We start from the raw sequence: 20,322 nt of genomic DNA on the forward strand, positions 1-20,322 counted from the left end.
TAAAAATTGATCATTCATGAACACATATACTCATAAATTAAAAATAGATTTTCCACCTCCTCTCAAAGGATCAATCACTAGATTTCTTGTGCTCTCCTATCTAGTAGAGTATGAAAAATTATTTTCTAGTTTGCAAAAACTAGAATTTCTGGGTAACTTCATAGTGACAATTGTGAGTAACTTCTTCAGCAAAGTCACCAATCTTTTAGTTCTCAAAATTGTTATTTATATTCTTACAAGCCTTGTCTTTATGAATTTGGGAATATCAAAAAAATGCTAGCCAAATTTGAAGAAAAAAAAATCTATCTCAATCTCCACACATCACACTCTATGGACCTAGGTGGGTGTAGCTTCTATCTCAACCCCTATAAAGGAGAAAAATCACAAATGTAGATGTTATAAGAGATGCTCTTGAGATGGAAATTATTTTCTCAAGGAGAAATAAAATTTGAGGGTTGTAAATATAACTAATGGTATGAAACATGTATTATGGACATAGATGGATGAGATAAAGAATATCACCTTCAACAAAATTGCATTTTTCCTTGAAAGGAACACAAGACCATACCTTTTCCATTGGAAGAATAGATTTGATTACAATAATTACTACAAAAATTAAATTATTTTAAGATCATAATGCTACAATCAATAGCTAGACAAAGAACTTAGACTTATGGAACCCTAGAAAATTGAATTTAACTTCAAAAGATGAAGCCAATTACACAAAACATTCACATGCATATGAGTATTTTCATATTTAGGGTTTGATCCCATTTTAATCTATTGACAAAAATATAAATTTAAATGGATAATTTGTAGATGGAAATATTGATGACCAATTCTCAATCTATGGAACATAAAATAAAAAACTATTTTAATTGATTCCAAAAATAAGTACAATTGCGATGTGACTGGTTGCAATATCTAGATCCTAGAGTGAATATACTATTTATTTATATCCTTTTGTTTGAATCCCCTGATAATATATCCTATTATCTTCAAAGGTCCTAGTACCCTTTCTTATAGAAAATGAAGGGGTGCTAAAAGCTTCAAACCTATACAAAAGAAACTAACTAACAAATACTTGTAACTATTGACCAAAATTTACAATTCTTGCATCATGACCAAGAATTTCTTCAAAATTCTCATTGCCCCAAAAATCTTGGAACTCAATAGGAATGCCTCAAACTTTAACCCTATCTTATTCAAGATCCAACTCATGTGTATCACTAGCAGAACTTGCATAGCTTATCCATAAGTCCTAGGTAGTTACATACGTGCTATTCATAACATACAACTGGTCTTCCTCTATCAGAGATAAATGTGGAAAAATAATTAGTTTTGGGTTATGTTCTTCATTGAATACATGAATTGGAAATCCCATGTTGTAATATCTTATAAAACCTACACATAGAAAACACATAAAATTGGACTACAAGAGTGTTGTTGGTGAATGATCTCACAATTTCTTTTTAACAATGAGCATGAGATACATTAAAATTGAACGACTATCTATACATGCACATATAAAGAAATTGTTACCTATTATTCAGTGAGACTTTAATAAAATTGGAATATAGCTATCTATTTCACACATTTATCCTATCGTGGAATTCAAGAAATAATTCCATATTTCTTTTAAACTTTTTATTTTTGCATTTATGACTCTGAATAATTTGTTTCCATGCAAAGTTTCAAAATCAAGGCAATACATCTCCTTTCAAGAAATTATTAAATTGGTATACCAGTAATTGGTGGGATGCTAAATTGTAAAATCAAACCAATAAGGTTATGCTTGATGTGAAATTGTGATATTGGAAAGACAATATTTAATGCTTAGCAAAATCATGAAATCATATATGATTGATTACATTGCTTCTGAAATCATAAAATTGGAAAAAAAAATTCAACACTCATTTGATACTTGGAGTTTTTGGATCTTTGCTATCTTATAAATTTCTCTTATTGAAAATAATGAAAAATTGCCAAATCACACTTCTACCTATTTCAAGGCTCTCAAAATGAGAAATTACTTATTTTAAATAACACCCTTTTATTATAGCATAGTGATACATTACTATTATTTTGATATTGATGACTCGAGATGTCGAGACGATGCTTAGAACATACTTTATTATTCATTTTGTGTGATGTTACTTTCAGATATATTTGATGATTGTCATTTAATGTTTCATGTATATGTATGTTGATGAAACCAGTAAATGTAGGATTGAGACTTTGATTTAAGAGATTTTAAATGATTAAGAATTAAGCAGGATGAAGAAAACCTTATTGATGTATGTTTTAATTTATGTGAATTTTTGATACGTATACATTTATGTACATGTGATTTTATGGGACTACTGATGTGTGCAATGAGTGTGCAGATATTTAGCCGAGAAACCCTACGGAGGAACAAAACTGATCTCTTTGTGCTAAATTTTGGAATCCTTGTTGTTCGTAATTCACGTATTGTATTGTGAGATATATGTATGTATCTTCTTTGTTCAGTGAATGTTAATGTTTGTAATTATGTTCTTTTAGTGTCGCTTGACACTGGTAAATCGTTATGTGCTTCAGTGTGCTGTTTAGGGTTAGTTGTTTAACCTTTGGACCCAAGTTGGTTTAGTTGGTGTCAGTTTGCTAATTGGGTTCTTAATCGAGGTTAGTCATCCCTTAATCTGGATTAGTGTCTAATCTGCAATGTTAGAGTAGTTAGATGGTCCTATTTTATTCCTAGATTTTATTTGGCTCTAAACCTCTTTCCTAAGGCTTAAAACTTGATATAATTATACCCAAAGGGTATGGGTATGGGTTAGGGGTCTTTTCCAACCCCTAAGCCCCTTTTATTGACTTTTGAGGTCACTCAAAAAGTCTCTTTTTTCCTTTGTGCGAAAATTGACCATGGTTATCTTGAGTTACTTCACCTCATCTCCACTTAGGGTTTAATCATAGTGTAGGTTGAGTTAGGAGTTTCTAGAGTTGCAAGTGGGTGGGGGTAGTTATTGAGCCATTGGGTGGTTGAGTTGGAGGCCTATTTAGAGGCCCTTCTTGGTCTTGTGGAGGTTGTTACCCAATCTCTACATTTAGAGAGGAGTTTTGAAGGTTGAAGGAAGGAAGTGGAAACTCTACTCAAACTTGTTCTTTGCCATTACCTCTTTGTGAAGGTAGGAAATTCTCATCTCCCTTATTCAGTTTTCATGTTTTGTTTCATGCTCATGCTACTTTGTTGTTGTTTCAATGTTTGTATGTTTGTGGGTATGTTGGGAAGATTTGAAAACCATGTTATTTTGGTTGTTTTCCTTTCATGTTTATGTTTGCAATTTTTGAGATTTTTCTTGAATGGGTGTTTTGGTATTACTCACCCTTGGAGAGGGCAGAAGTGACCAATTTTAGGAAAGGTCTATTTAGTTGGACTCCAACCAGTGTAGAGTCTCTTCTCAGGATGAGAAGAGGGAGAAAGGGTAGGGTGTTATGGGCCCCTACCCGTCAGCACAAACCTGGTATGAGTATGGCATGTTTAAATGACAGAACGGAAGTTCTTGGTTAATAGCCTCGATTGGGCATCTGATTTGGTGTTGTGCTTGACTTCTCCTGTTGGAAGAATCCACCTTTCCCTAGTGTTGATTCATTGTAGATCTTGTTGTGAAAAACTTGTATAAATATGCATGTTTTGAATTGTTCTTGGTCATGCTATTGGTCACTTGATCAGATTCTGTTCCCTCCATGGTTCTAGAAATGAGTTGCAGAAAACATTATAAATCCCTTGATTAGGGTCATGAAGAAAATTTGATTAAATTGTTGAAATTTTGGGATTGAGATCCTATTGTAAATTGTATTTTTTAAACCTTGTTGTAATTGGCAACGAAGCCGAGTTTTCTTCCTGATTCTTTCCCGACTGAGCCTTTGAATCAGGTTTGCCAATAAAATTGGTGTTGAGTATAATTGCTTGTCATGTGATTTAATTTGTAAACTTTATTTTGGATCGATGCACATCAAAATAAGATGGAAATGGTGTTGATTAATTAGGCAAATTTCAATTTTACTTCTATGTTGGAAATGAAAATTATATCATGGATGTAGACTCAGTTGGATTGAGCAAATTTTCAAGTTCTTTATATGTTCCTTATATGTTCGAATGATAACTATGTTTAGGAAAGGAATTAACGTCTATGGTTGTTTTATTGCAATGCAAGTTACATAGGAGTTCATATTAAATATGGTGTTATATACTTTAAACTATTGTATCAATGTTTAAAGCCTTTCACAAAAATATACACCTTAAAATAAAATAAAAATAATAATAAATAAATAAATAAATAAATATATATATATATATATATATTGCTTGCCTTGTAAATTCTATACTTAGAATAATTTCCAAAAAAAAAATATACACCCCGAGGAGCAAAATTGCTCACTAGAAATTGTATGGGAGGCCTTTTAAATTTGAAAGGGAGCAACAGAGAATATTCTATTAAATATCCTTTTCATTTAAATTTTGTGATTAAATCAAATCAAGTTAGGCATAATATACTTGATAAATTTACAATGAAATTCAAAAAAAAATACTTAACATAATATCTTTAAAAAAATCTACTTTTCTACCTATAAAAATTTAATACATCAATGCTTACCTTCTATACTAGACGTCAGTTGTGGAAGGGGGAATTAAAAAAATGTTTTAATTTTTTATGATAGTCATATGTCATCATCATAGATAATGTCACCGCACTCATCTCTACCTCCAACTTGGGTGCAGGTCATCACGTGGGGATGGGGGTTGATTTGAAAGTAAAAAAAAACAACTTAAAAAAACATTCTTTAACCCCTTTGTTGAGCACCCAACTTGAGGCTTTTATTGGAGGAGGGGACAGCCACTGACGCAGGGTCAGTGAGCTCGGGCAGCGCGCCCAACCCTTGGAAAGCGCAGGTCTTGGGTAGAGGGAGGGGGTGACGTGGCAGCTAGGGGATGTAGGAGTAGTTTAGAGTATAGGTAGTTAGTAGGCAGGTTAGTATGTTAAAAGATTTAGTTAGCTTGATTTCATTGTTTTATTTTGTGGTTAGTTTTAATTAGTTTAAGTTTATTTGATTGTAAGTATTTTAAATTTGGGATAGTATAATTAAGAAATATGTTAATTTATTATTCAATTTAGTTTTAAATTAGTTTTTGTTTTGTGCTAGTTAGTCTATGCCACATATAGTTAAATGTTAAATTCTTAGTTTCAATTTTATTAGTGATTTAATAAATTTCCTTATTAAAATTAGTATGTTTTAAAATTTATTAGTAGATGGTGATGTTAGAATCTAGATTTAGTTTTAATTTTGTTTAAGTCTTAAAGTTTTAATTTTATTGTTTTATTGTTATTTGTTAAAATTATGAAATGTTATAAGTTTCCTTCTTAGTTAGTGGGCATCAGACTTGGTTAGTTGTTAGTAAATGAATTTTATATTTAGTAAAATTAGAGAGTAAATTTTTATGATAAGTTAGTCGAAATGTTTTAAGTTAATAAATTTTGGATATTTCTATATTCAGCTTTAATATAGTCAATGGTGTTAAAGTGATTTTCTTTATCGATTAGTTTGTCAATCGATAATTAACTATGAGTTTTTTAGTAAATTTTGTTTAGATAATTACAATTAATCTAAACACAAATACATTTACATTGTTGATTGAATAGTTGTTTCACATTGTTGTAAGCTAATAAAATAATGTGTCTTATGATCGATATCAATCTTAACGATGTATTCCTCCACTAGAGTTTTAAACTTAAGATGAATTGTAGCGAACCTTTACTTCTCTTGCAGAAATCAGATTAAAACGTTGAACACTCTAATTATTATAATTAAAAAAAAAAAATTGTGTTTTTTTGCCCTCGTAGTTTGGGCATGACATAAGCACTCCTGCATCCTTCTACTTCAATTTTTTCCACTTGGCATGCAACTAAATTTCAAAGTCTTCAGGATGGTAAGTCTCCCTTCTCTTAGACACCATGCCCTTCCAACTAGCTAAAGGTATTTTTTCTTCTTTTTCACTTTTTTCTTGAATGAACTTCCACCAAGTAAATGATGGTTTCCTCATCCTTACTTTGGCTACTTTCACCTTTTGGTCCTTTGTGATGATATCTAATTCAAAGTAATTATCCATGCCTTCAATGCATTACACAAATTTCTCTACATACATCTTCCCACTGAACAATGGTACTCCTTTAAGGGGTTTTCCATTTAAATTTTTTATAGCCTTGAGAAAAGGTTCCTCATTCAATGTTGGATCACAGATAGGTACCTTATCTTTCACTAATACCTTCTTGAGTTTCTCCTCCTCCTCCTTCTTAGTGACTTTTCTTGTCACATCCTTAGTCTTGAGGGATGCTTCCCTAATCTTGGCTTCCAAGGATGAAAGATTATACTTCAACTCCTAGTTCTCATCTTCGTGATCCTACACCTTTGTTTCCAAGTATGCATTTTTTAGTATGATGGACTCACCAAGAGACTCCTAGCTAGACATACACTCTTACTTTTCAAAAATATCACTTGCTCTGAAAACACTTTGATAGGATTTTCCTTTTTATTACTTAACCCTTATGAATTCTAGGAACTCAGTCCATTTTGTTTCCCCTTAGGAAATAAAAGGCCTCTTCTTAGGAATAAATTACTCTTTCCCTAGTGTCATCTTTTCACTCATACAAATTATACCTCCAAATAAACTAATGGTTTTGTATTGGAAATATAATTGGGAAAGTAAAATATAAAAGGTGGGGGTTGGGGCGTGGGAGGTGAATTAGTCGTTCAAAAATTTAACCATAAATTCTTTCACCACATAACCATCTCACATTATGCATGTAAACTAAAATAGATAGCTAAACATATTCATCCATAGTATGAAAGAAAATAAGTATTCAATACATGTATTTAAACCCACTAATGAGAAGGTAAAACTAGGGTGGGGATGGCACCCAAAAATCTCCATTACTGCAGTAATAAAATGTATCCAACGAAGGTTACAATTTTTTATCATGAAATTTGATCTACCCCATGAAAGGTATGCCTTGTTAAAGGTTTACAAGATTATGAGACCTTTCCCTATCAAAATGATTTTAACACCCTATTAGAAGTCTACCTGGTAAAATGATTTTAACTTATAATGAAGTAAGCACTTGGTTAAAGGATTTACAATATCTTGTTAAGAGATTTAACTGATTCACCTACTAGAATGTATCAACAATGATCATGTGGTTAGGACTCTGCTACTAGATAACATATCACCTCTTTCCTAAAGTGTACTTGATCCTCATTATCAGATGTATCTCTTCTATCCTTTAACCTTCTTTCCTCTATTGTCTTCTAACTAATTTTGTAATGTATCTCAATTCACAATACCTTAGTCATCATGAATACTCTATTTGTGCATGAAAATTTCTCTATTTTCTCCTTCCACATTCATTCATAAAAATTTTAGGGTTTGTCCTCCTTAAGAGGACCTAGGTGACTTAGAGTTAAGTAGGGATCAACAATTATGATTCACCCATATTGCCACTTAATCCTTCTCTTTTTTTGATTGGTTGCATGTACTACATAGGGATTTTCAATAAAGACTCATCCTTATCATCTAGGATCACAATAAAATCCTCAAGTTGGCTCCAAAATGGTTTACATAGAAGTTTACACCATTACAAATAACTATGTCAAAACTAAATTATTCAACACATGAAGTCCTTGATGCTTGACATCAACTGCAACTTCAATGATGGAACTTGGCCTTTAAATGACTCAGCATCCATTGATCACTCAACATCTAAATGACTTGACACTTACTAGCTACTCAACACTTACTATATATCGCTCGCTTGACATATACTATGTGAAAACTTATGCTTGACATCTATTACTTGTTCAACATGAACTAAGTAAATGAGTTAAGTATATTGTCACTCATATGTTAAAACAAATATGAGATTAACAATCTCCCCCTTTGAAATTAGTGGAAAAATACTTGGTCATGCATGAATAACCTTAGCTTTTCAAGAATAACTCAAATAATATCCATTTAGTATCTGTTTGACATTAAAAAAAATAAAAAAATTCAAATTTTTTCAAAACTTATGACTCATCAGTCATACCTCAAAATTCCATAACTCCCCCTAAGTTGATTATTCTATTCTAAACTAAAACTAAATACTCTTGCTGAGTAGATATGCTATGTTGACTTTGTCTTGATTTGATCTCCCCCAAAACTTATCTCTTTTTCATGCATACTCCCCCTTTCTTCATTCTCTCCTTTCATTTATTCTCCCACTTTTGACACTTATGTCATGCATTATACACAAATTATGTGTTTGTTCATGCATTATACACGAATTATGTGTTTGTCCAAGAAAGTTTTATGGACCTCAAGTATTATCTTCAAAGTTGCATCCTAGTTATCACAAGCTACCTCCAATGATTTGATTTGGATAGCTAACTTGACATCAATATGAACTAAACCTTCGAGTGTAGAAAGATGAGGATCTTTCTACATTAATGTCTCTGTAAGGGCTAGCTCCTTGTGAAGTATGTGCATGTGTGGGCTCAGAATAGATTGGATGATGATTAGTGTACAGCTCAAATGTTTGCATCTTGAGCATGCCGAGCTACCAACTAACCTTGGGAATTCATCAAATTCCTGAAGTACTTTTGACTTTGAGATGGAAAATTAGGTAGAGTTTTACTTGTTAGCTTCATATCTCCCTCTAGATTTGCAATATGGCATTGCACTTCTTGTTTGAACAAAGTTGTATGACACAACTTAGTGTAAAGTGAGAAAATATTCTCTAAGATTTTCTTTACACTTTCAATTTTGGTTTCTAACTCAACCTGACTAAGTGAAATAGCACTTGATATCTTTTCATTGACTTTTCCTTGAAAATTTCTTTTAGAACATTCAAGTAATTTTACATTGGAATCTAGGTCTGCATCATTGATTTGTTCTACAATGTTTACCAACTACTCTATGATAGGCTTGTCTTCTTCAACTGCTAGCAAGTTGAATGCATGAAGAAATATATCCTTGATGTCTTTGAATGCTTGCTTATGCCTATGCTTCCTTTTGAGTAGTTCTTGATACTTTTTCCTTGCAAGTTCATCTTGTAGTATGCTCATTTATTCAATAGTGATTGTTGCAAGGTAAATTTGGTAAACCAATCACTTCATCCAAGTTAACATCACCAAATCATGTAAACTCATTTACCTTGGATGACTAGGCATCGATGACTATAGTGATGTAGCTTCTACACTCAGCCTATGAAGTGCTTGAGTTGGAGGAGTAGCAGTTGCTGGCAAAGTATCCAGAGTTTGTATTACTAATTACTCCTTAGGCTTTGTAGTCAAGTCTAACTCTTCAGTCCTCTCCTCTTCTTTCCTTTTAATTTCAATTGCACCTTGAACTTGTGTTGTAGGTGCAAGACTACCTTCCTAGCATGTTTGAACTAGCATCCTTTCTTTTTCAATTATTGTAATTGTAGGTACCTTGGTGCTGATATGTAAAGGCATGATGTCCTTCTTGTGGTATACTACTATAGCCATGGTAGGTTGCACATCTGTAGATTGATAGGGGACACTGTATAATGCTTCTGATTTCTCCCCTACACATGCCAATTTTTCCTTCTCAATCTCATCTGCACTCGCCAACACAAAATGAATACATAATTATGCCTTGGTGGTGTTAGAATTACAATATGAAAAGTAAAATTATAAGATTGGGGGGGTGTGAATCAATAGTTTAAACTTGGATCCCTAAAACTTTCACTACATAGCCATCTCATACATTTAATGAGTAAACCAGAATAACATGTAAAGCATGTAAAACTAAAACATGTAAAACATATAAGAAATCACACACACATATAAAACCAGATATGACTACCTAAAAACCCTCCAATGAGAAGGTAAAAATGGGGTGAGGATGACACCCACAAATTGTCACTACTATAGTAATAAAGTGTATCCAATGATGGTTACAATGTTTTGACCATGGGACATGATCTATGCTATGAAAGGTCTTCCCTATTAAAGGCTTACAAAGACTGTTAGGTCTCACCTTGTTAGAGGATTTCAACACCCTATTAGCTATGTGCCTTGATAAAGGACTTTAACTCACAACTAAGTAAGCATCCTAGTAAAGGATTTCATATAGCTTGTTAGGACTATTCTATTAAGAAATTTTGACTGAAATCACTTGTTAGAATGTCTCAGCTTTGATCCTATGGTTAGCACTTGCTTGCCTAATAACAGATCACCTCTAAACTGATGTCTTGTTGATCCTCCTTGATCAAATGTCTCTTTGTTGTATCCTTTTCCTTTCCTCTATTCTACTCTAACTAATTCTGCAATGTTGTCTCACTTCATAACTTCCAAGCCACCATGAATGCTTTGTTTGTGCATGTAAACTTCTCTCTTCACTCCTTCAATATTCATAGAAATTTTAGGGTTTTTCCTTAGGTTAAGAAGACTTTAGTGAATTAGGTTTAGGTATGAATCTATGGTTGAGATTCATCTATTTTTCTACTTAATCCTTCCCATTTTCTGATTGGCTACATGTAATTGCATAGGGAATCCAACTAGAGATTCATCCTTATCTCCAAAATATTATAATTCACCTTTAAGTCGGCGCAAAAATTGTCTACATAGTTGTTTGTGCCATTACAAAAAAATATGTCAAAACTATCTTACTCAGCATTTGAAGTCTTTGATACTTGACATACAGTAATGTTTCTACTATGACTCGGTATTTGTATTGCTCGACATCCATTGTTTACTCATCACCTAAATCACTTAGCATACACTATTTGCTCAGCACTTGAGTGACTTGGCACATGAGTGGCTCAACACTCATTTTTTAATCAGTTTGGTCTATTATTTTCATGTTGTGTTTGGCATGTACTACTTGTTCAACATGAACTAAGTAAATAAATTAAGTGTGTTAATAGTTACTTGTCAAGACCATTATGAGATCAATAATCTCCCCCTTTGACATGAGTGTCAATAATACTTGAGTATGCAATAATATTCTTCATCTCACAAGAATAACATATCTTAACTCAGCATATATATACAAAACTTAAAATTTTCAAAATTTTGCAAGAACTTGTATACCTCAAAATTTGATAACTCCCCTTGAGTTGATAGGTCTATTCTGTAACCAAAATTGTACTCTTGCTAAGTAAATGTGTCTCTACTAATACACTTTCATCTAATACTTCTGATATGTTTTGTTGCTTGCTCTCCCTTAGTTGATTTTGGATTTTCTTTGTTCCTCTTATTTCTTACTCTCCTTATATCTTCCCAAAAAATTTATTCTATATTACTTCCAAAAGTAATATCTCCCCCATTTTCTTATTTCTCCACCCAAAATATGTCTCCCCCTTTTTGACACATATGTCAAATGGGTTATACGCTTATAATGTGTTTGTCTATAAAAGATTTATGGACATCCAATATCATCTTGAGAGCTACATCCTATTTCTCACATGCTACATCCAACTACTTGATTTGGATTGCTAGCTCAATAGCAAGGTGGACTAGACCTTCTAGTGTAGAAAGATTTAGGTCTTTCTTCATTAGGGTTTCAACATAGCCTAGTTGCTTGTTTAAGATTTCCATATGGTGGGTGAGAGTTTCCTAGATGCTAGTCAATTTGGACCTTATGTTGGCCTCATCTGATGTTAATATAGCTAATTGACTCTAGGTTTGAAGCATTGTTCTTAAATTCTTCTCACTTTAAGCTGGATTCTTAGGTAGTTTGGCACTTGATGAAGTAATTTGGCTTTCCAAGCTCAAGATGTGACTTCTGGTCTTTTGGGTGAAGATTGAGGGATTACACAATTTAGTGTACAATGAGAATATGTTCTCAAGTACCTTCTTCACATCCTCAACCTTAGTTGCCAATGCAACTTGTGTTAGTGCTATGTCACTTGATATCTTTTCATTCACTTTATTTTCAAACTTCTTTTCTGACCATTCTAACAATTTAGCATTAGTATTTTTGTCTTCATTACTGACCTTCTCCACTATGTCTGTCAGCTATTCCATTAGTATCTTGACCTCATCAAGAGTTGGCAAACTAAATGCAGCTAAAAAGATGTCTTTAATATCTTGTAGTGCATGCTTTTGTATGTGCTCCCTTCTAAGCATTTCTTGATGCTTCTTCCTTGCTAGGGCCTGCTATAGTATGCCCATCTATTCTATGGTCATGGTTTCATAATCATACTTTGGAAAAATGATTTCTTCATCAAGGCTTGTATCTCTATACTATATGACTTCCTCTACCTTTGATGAACTTAGGGTTGACACTAAGATCTATAGTGGCATTGCATATGTGCTCAATTTTGAAGAGTTTGAGTAGTAGTGTCAAATGCTAGTAAAGTTACCAGGGCTTGGATGAAAACTTGCTCCTTCACCTTAGATGTTAGCTCTATCTCTTTAGGCTTGCCCTATTTTTCTACAATGACTTGACTTGCACTTTGATCTTGTGTTGTAGGTGCAACTAAGTTTATTTGACCTATTCTACTCTATTCTTCTATAGTGGTTTGTACTTCCACTATGTTCTTCCCAACTCTATCAACCTTGGCAATTGTATCTTCTAATATTTAGACCAAAGGTTATACATTAATAATTGGAGGGATGATAGAAGGTGGTTCTTGTGGATTCACATTTTCCCTTGCAGTATCAGTCATTGATTTCTGTAATTCATCTATACTTACCAGAACTGGATTATCATAGAGTTTGGCCTGTAGTGTAGACTGATCTAATATATTCTAGAGATCTTCCTCAGTAAGGATATTGATGTTTCTAATGTGACATCAAAAACATCCTTAACAGTTATTATTTTAGTATTTTCACTAGTTACACATTGAGGATTGACACTCAACAATTGTGTGTCTTGCACACTCTACCCTTCTAGCTACTTTGGCTTAGTTTTTGTCTTGTCATCTACTTGCATTTTTGTTCCTTCTTCAACATTTTTATCTTTGTCATCATCTTCTTCATCATCCTTTACTTCAATGGGTTCTTCCTCTTCTTCCTTTACTATAGTTAACCCATAAGTAAGCTTCCACATCTAAGTGGTCTTTTTAACTACATCCTCAATGTTATTTTGCAAAATACTAAAGGCTTTGTATTTTGGTATAAACCTAACTGTATACTTATTCATAGCATTAGCAATCTATGCATTAGTGATTTTAGGCATTAATTGTACTAGAGAGGTTTCTCTAATTTGTATCTCTAAATTTAGACAATAGTGCCATTTTTTATCAGCTATGTTATTTAAATTCTTTGGCATAGAGTTGGCAATCTCTAGTGGGGTTGTCTTGAATTTAGCCATGATAGCATATATGGCTTCTTTCACTTGATTTTTCTCCACATTACCCAAATTATCAAAATCTACATGACTATTTCCTGATAAGTCTACACTATTCTTAACATTTTCACATAAATTTTCAACATTTGACAAAGGATTGTGACTCACCACCTTAAATTAGCTATTGTCATCTGACTCTAGTTTCTCCTCATTAGAATCTGCTTGAGCTACATACTTCCTTCTTAGTCTCTTCTACTCTTGACCTCCTTGCTCTACTTGTTTGTCTTTTCCTTGGCCTTTTATGTTGTTGCACATATGCTAGCTCTTGTAGTAAGTGCAGTGGGCTTGGGCTTACTTGGCTTAGCTATCTTCTTATCTTTTGTTACTGGTTGGGTTTTATCCTTCCTCTTCTTTGGCTTGATAGGAGTAGGTGCTTCCTCAACTTCTTCTCCCTAGGAACCTTTAGTCTCCTCCTCTTTTTAGTCTTCTCCCATACCTTGAGTTAGTGCAAGAGGTTCTTGTGTTTGGGAATCTTCTTCCTCTTGCTCGACGCTTTCACCAAATCTGAGCTTTAGTTTCTTTACCAACCTCTCTCTCTTCCTAATAGCTGAAATAGCCTTTAGTTCCTTTGTGATTTTGGATTTTTCCAATTCATAATTTCCAAATGCCTTAACATTTTTATTCACCTCTTTTGCAAGTAATGAAGTTATAGTTGCAAAGGCCTCATCCACAATTTTTTCATAACCAAGTGGCCTCAACCATCTTACCCTTCATATAGTAGCTTGTACAAAAGTGTAGTTGGCATCCACTAGGGAACAAATGTCATCATAGTGTTTCTCTACTAGTGATACAAGTATTCTCAATCTCTTCTTCATTGACTCACCAATCTGCATTGCTACTAATATATTAGTTTTCCATCCTACAGTGCCAAATGAAGGGCATCTATTTTTTACATAAAAGAATATACAAATCAAAATTGAACCAAATTTGTACTGTGCACTCTTAGTCTTTCTAATTTCTCCAAGGTTCTCCATAAATTTTTGGAATTATAGCTCTGCAAAATCATATGTGGGATCTTTCTTGACAATCTTGTATCCAACATCCACTGCTATATGGGCATATTGTTTAATCTACTAGATTGATATAACTTGTGTGAAATCACCCTAAAAATAAACTCAATCAATGGATCAGTAATTGTATCAATTGTCATGCCTCTCTTGTTCCATATAGCTCCAGTATTTTTCTCAATCACCTCCTTCAAATCACTTCTTAGTGTCTTAGGCCAATCTAGGGTTGGGTAACTAGTCATCATATGGTTTATTATCCTAGTAATTTTGATAGGTCCATTGTCTAGCCATAATGAACCATCATGAATTCGGCTAAGCACTTTCCTAATCCACTCTATCTTGAATACATTCAAAAAATCTAGGGCTTGTGTTAATACCTTCTTCCCTACAATTTTGAATTCTTCCTTAAAAACACCATTATCAAAAATTTTGTTGTATGTTTCCCTAATCTCCATGTCACGAATGCTTCTTATCTTACAGTTATAGCATTTCCTTACATCTTGCACCACTAACACATTTGGTGGAATCATTGCAATCCACTAGAATGGTCTTTCTTATAAGAAATATTAGGAATAGCTTTAAAAATGGGTTTTTTGACTTCATGACTCACTAATTGAACACTCAAAACTTAATTTCCCTCTACATTCTTCTAACTTGATGTGATAATGTGAAACTAGGGTTTGCAAAACATAAACTGCGTAGCTCAACTCTTGATAAATACCTTATAAAATTTGTCAAACTGGTGTGAAACCAGTGCAAAAATCTTTTGCAACTACTTTGAATAGATTTCTAGATCACCTTTTTCTCTACTTGCTCTTTCTCAAATTTGAAATGATGAAAAAATGAGATAAAATCAATCGAATACCCTTTGAAAACCATGTAATAAATCTTGCATTTTACATAGTTGTAAAATCAACATAAACCAATTTCAGGCTCACTCAACATCCATTGACATTTCCATCACTCAATATCCACTATGAGCTCAACATCAACTAGCCAGTCTATTAGCTCAGCATCATCTAGCATTCTACTTAGAACATATAGGAAACTTTTCATACTCGGTAGTAACATGAAAAACTTAAAGATTTATCTTGGATTTCTAATAACATCTTGCATCTTTGATCATGCTAATGTAGTCTTTTTAGTGCTAAGTACTTTTGGAACTGATGTATGATATAACCTTTATGTATCAGTCCCACATCCCTCTTGACTACCTACTTTGATGAGACGTGATCACCTGACCCATTGGGTGAAGTGATCCTTCTCTTTTTGATGTGTTGCAATCATCCTTTCTCTTCCATGTCTTGTTCATCTCCTCTCTGATGTGTTCAACATTTTCCTTGCCTTTTCCTTTATCAAATTCACAACTTGGTGCCTTTGATCTAGTTGGACAACATCTATTTATGTGACTAGTCTTTAAGTAGCTGAAACATGTGGTTTGACTCAACCACCTTTTGTAGTTACCACTGAAGTGTGTCCTAATACAATCCTCACAAATATGTCGATATTCTTGACAATAATGATAGCTATATCTTGTATTATAATCCTAGTTGTAAGAGTTGTCATTGTTCCTTACCTTTGTTTGCCTGCTTGATGACCACATGAGTGTGGATCTACTCTCAAAAGCTCTATGTCCATACTTCTAATAGTTGCGACAATATCCTTCAAAACTTTCTGTACGCATGGTCTTGGTTCTACATTAACATGCCCGATGAACTTGCTTGTTTCATTTATGGTAGTAAACCATGTCCTTAGGCTTGAAATTCTAATTTATAGTCCTGCTCCTACACACATTAGTAGTATGTCCTTTTTTACCACAATTATGAAAATTAGGTTTGGAGTTCTTACCTTTATTGTTTCTTTCTTTAGCACTTTTGGATGATTCTCCTTCTTCAGTATGTGTGTATCCTAGTCTAGATGTATCATTATTGGATCTAGGGGATCTAATTAATTGCTTGAAGTATTTGATGACTTCATTTGCTTTGTTAAAAATTTCAGCAAATTTTCTTTGTAAAAGGTCTATGCTATTAAAGGCTTATAAGATTGTTAGATCTTACCCTATTAAAGGATTTTAACTATTGGAAGCATGAATGTTGATGATATTCCTATGGGGGAGTATTGTAGAAACATGATTAGATCATTATCATGATGGTATGTTATATTTATAACTATTTTTGTCATTGATGTCAACATAATAGTTTTTTGAGGTATTTGATAGACAATATTGGAAAGATCAAGTTAGTTTAGATAGATCATTAAGTACTTTCTATATTTAGGTTAAAGAGAGATACTACTAAGTGTCTAGTATATGCAACTAACCATGGATGAATAAGATATTAAGTGTGGAAGAAGTTATGCAAGTTTTGTTGAAGATTATTCCGAGATAGAGTTTATAGAGGCATGTTTTGGTAAACTTGTTAGATCTCTTAGGAGAGTTATTATTTTGAGAAGATAAAGTTAAATATGTGAAGAAGACATGTTGGTGATGATATGGTTATGTTTTCTCATCATAATGTTGCATGTATGGAAAGATATTCAAGTTTGGGTGACCTCTCGGGAAGTCCTGGTGCTTCACCCCTATGAGCATCACCTAGATTCAATGAGTGCTAAGTGTTCCATTTATTCTCATGAGAGATGGATTCATGGTGAATCGCTACTCATGAAACATGGCTCAATGATTTTGACTCAAAATCACACAGCTAAATCCTGATAGCAATTTCACAATTTGATTTGCTGTGGAAATTATCTCCTACTTATCAATTGATGAGCTTGAGGGGCTTTCTAATGAATGGTTCATAAGGCACAACACTTGGTGAAGGTTATGTAAATTTGGTTGCAAGCTTTGGGTTTAACCATGGGGTAAACTCCGTAGTTAAGCATACTCAGGCTGGAGTAGTACTGGGATGGGTGACTTCCCAAGATGTCCTAGTGCTTCACCCCTGTGAGCATCACCTAGATCCAATGAGTGCTAAGTGTTCCATTTATTCTCATGAGAGATGGATTCATGTTGAATCACTACTCATGAAACATAGCTCAATGAATTTGACTCAAAATCACATAGCTAAATCCTGATAGCAATATTAATGGTCTACCTTGTTAAAGGCTTATAAGGACTGTTAGGTCTCACCTTGTTAGAGGATTCCAACACCATGTTAGAAGAGTGCCTTGCTAAAGGACTTTAACTCGCAAGAAATTAAGTACCCTGCTAAAGGATTTCATATAGCCTATTAGGACTACTCTATTAAGAGATTTTGACTAAAATTTCCTGTTAGAATGTCTTAGCTTTGATCCTATGGTTAGCACTTGCTTACTTGATAAAAAATCACCTCTAAACTAATGTCTTGTTGATCCTCATTGATCAGATGTCTCTTTCTTGTATCCTTTTCCTTTACTTTGTTCTACTCTAACTAATTCTGCAATTTTGTCTCACTTCATAACTTCTAAGCCACCGTGAATGCTTTGTTTACGCATTCAAACTTCTCTCTTCACCACTTCAATATTCATAGAAAGTTTAGGGTTTTTCCTCCTTAAGAAGAATTTAGTGACTTAGGGTTAGGTATGAATCTACAACTAATATTTATCTATTTTTTTAATTAATCATTCCCATTTTCTGATTGGCTACATGTAATTGCATAGGGAATCCAAATAGAGATTCATCCTTATCTCCAAAATATCATAATTCACCTTTAAGTTGGCTCAAAAATGGTTTACATAGTTGTTTGTGCCATTACAAATAAATATGTCAAAACTATCTTACTCAGCATTTGAGGTCTCTGATGCTTTGTATAGACTAATATTTTTGCTATGACTCAATATCTATATTGCTCAGCATCCACTATTTACTCAGCACCTGAATCACTCGATATACACTGTTTGCTTGGAACCTGAGTGACTTAGCACATGAGTGGCTCGACACTGACTATTTACTCAACATGGTCTATTAATTTTCATGTTGTGCTCGACATGCACTACTTGTTCAACATGAACTAAGTAATTAACTTAAGTGTGTTGACACTCACTTGTCAAGACCAATCTTAGATCAACAGGAGGTGGAATTGGTAAGTATCTTTTGCATATCCTCCTCTATTAGGGGATTGATGTTTTGAATGGTGGTGTTAAACACATTCTTAACCTTTACTATATCTTCTTGAGGACTAACACTCATAACTAGTACATTCTACTTTGGTTGTTTCTCTTCTTCAACTATTGCCTCTGTTGTGCCTTCCCTATGTACTTCCATAGTAGATTCATCATTTTTTGCTTCAACTACCTCTACCACTATTTTGTCTTGACCTACTTCCTTAGGTGCTTCCTCAATAGCACTTTGTGTTGTTATCCTATAGATCACCTTCCATACATGTGTGCTCTCCTAAGAAACCTCTTCAATTTTTTTATGTAGGATATTAAAGGCTCAGTACTTTGGAGTAAATCCTATTGGAAATTTCTTTAGCACTGTGCTCAGGATTCATGACAAGGGCTTAACCACCTCCTATTTACTATAAGTTAAGTGGTTGTATCAAGCATTGATAGATCAATCTTTTGGTGAAATGTTAACTCTAGCCTTTTTAACAATTGGCATCAGAGCTTGGTCACAAGTTCGAATCCTAAGACCCTTGAGTAACACTGAGGGTGAAATTTTTGGAAATTTGTTCAGTGCTCCCCTCTAGATTCGTGACAACAACTTAACCACCTCCTATGTACTATAACTTGAGTGGTTGTATCAGACATTGAGAGATCAGTCTTTTGGTGCAACATGACAACCCCATTCTAAATTTTTTTCCCTAGTACTTATTAATGACTTTTTTCATTTTAGATTTTCCCAAATCTAGCATCACTCTTGCAAGTGTAGTCTCTCTAATATTTCTTTCTATTTTGAGACTATATTTCCACCTTTTCTCAATTCTATCATATAGGTCCTTTGGTAGAGAGTTGGGAATCTCAATTGGAGTCATCTTAAATGTTGCCGTCATGGCATATACTGACTCTTGTACCTTATCTATTTCTAACTTTCCATTCTTATCAAATTCAATATGTGAAAATCCACTCAAATATATTCTTTATATTTTCACATAGATTATCCAAATTAGAAGGACTATGACTTACCACTTTGAATTGGTTATGATCATTACATTGTGTCCTCTCCTCATTTTTTTTAGCCAAAGAAATGTACTTTCTCCTTTGTCTCTTCTTAGACTCATCATCTTGTATACTTTCTTGGCATTCTTTTCTTTTAGCTTTGTCCCTTCTTGAACTTTTTTAGAAGTAGCTCTTGTGTTGGTTCTAGTAGCTGGAACTATAGACTTAGGTTTTACAACCTTCTTTGGTTTATTAACTACTAGACCTTTAGCTTTCATCTTCTTCTTCTCTATGGCTATAGGTGCTTCACTAGCTTCTTCTCCCTCGACACCTTCTTCAAGCTAGACTTCCTCTTCACCTTGATCTTCTCCTTGACCTTGGGTTAAGGCTAGTGGTGCTTGAGCAGGGACATCTTCTTCTTCATCATCTTCATTGTCTTCCTCATCTTCATATTCCTCTACTCCATCACCAAATTTTTCTTTATGAATCTTAACTATTTCGTTCTTCTCCTTATTACTGATGTTTTCTTCAAGTCCATATCTATCTTTGATTTTGCAACATCATAATTACCAAAGGCAGTAGCCTTACTATCTACTTCTTCTACAAGAAAAGTTGTAATTGTTTTAGATGCCTCATCCACATTAATCTCATATCATAGAGGTCTTAACCATCTTACCCTTGGAACTACAACCTATACATATGTGAAATTAGTATCAACTATAAAGAAAAGATCATTAAAATATTTCTCAACTAGTGATACTAAAATCCTATGTCTTTGTTTAATTGACTTCTTAAAGTTCTCAAAGTAGCTAGTTAGTTATGATTGACTCAAAATTCTCTCCCATT

This window comes from Cupressus sempervirens, chromosome 5, assembly GCF_028749045.1.
Source record: "Cupressus sempervirens isolate cs-2001-9-10 chromosome 5, ASM2874904v1, whole genome shotgun sequence".
Classification (NCBI taxonomy): domain Eukaryota; kingdom Viridiplantae; phylum Streptophyta; class Pinopsida; order Cupressales; family Cupressaceae; genus Cupressus; species Cupressus sempervirens.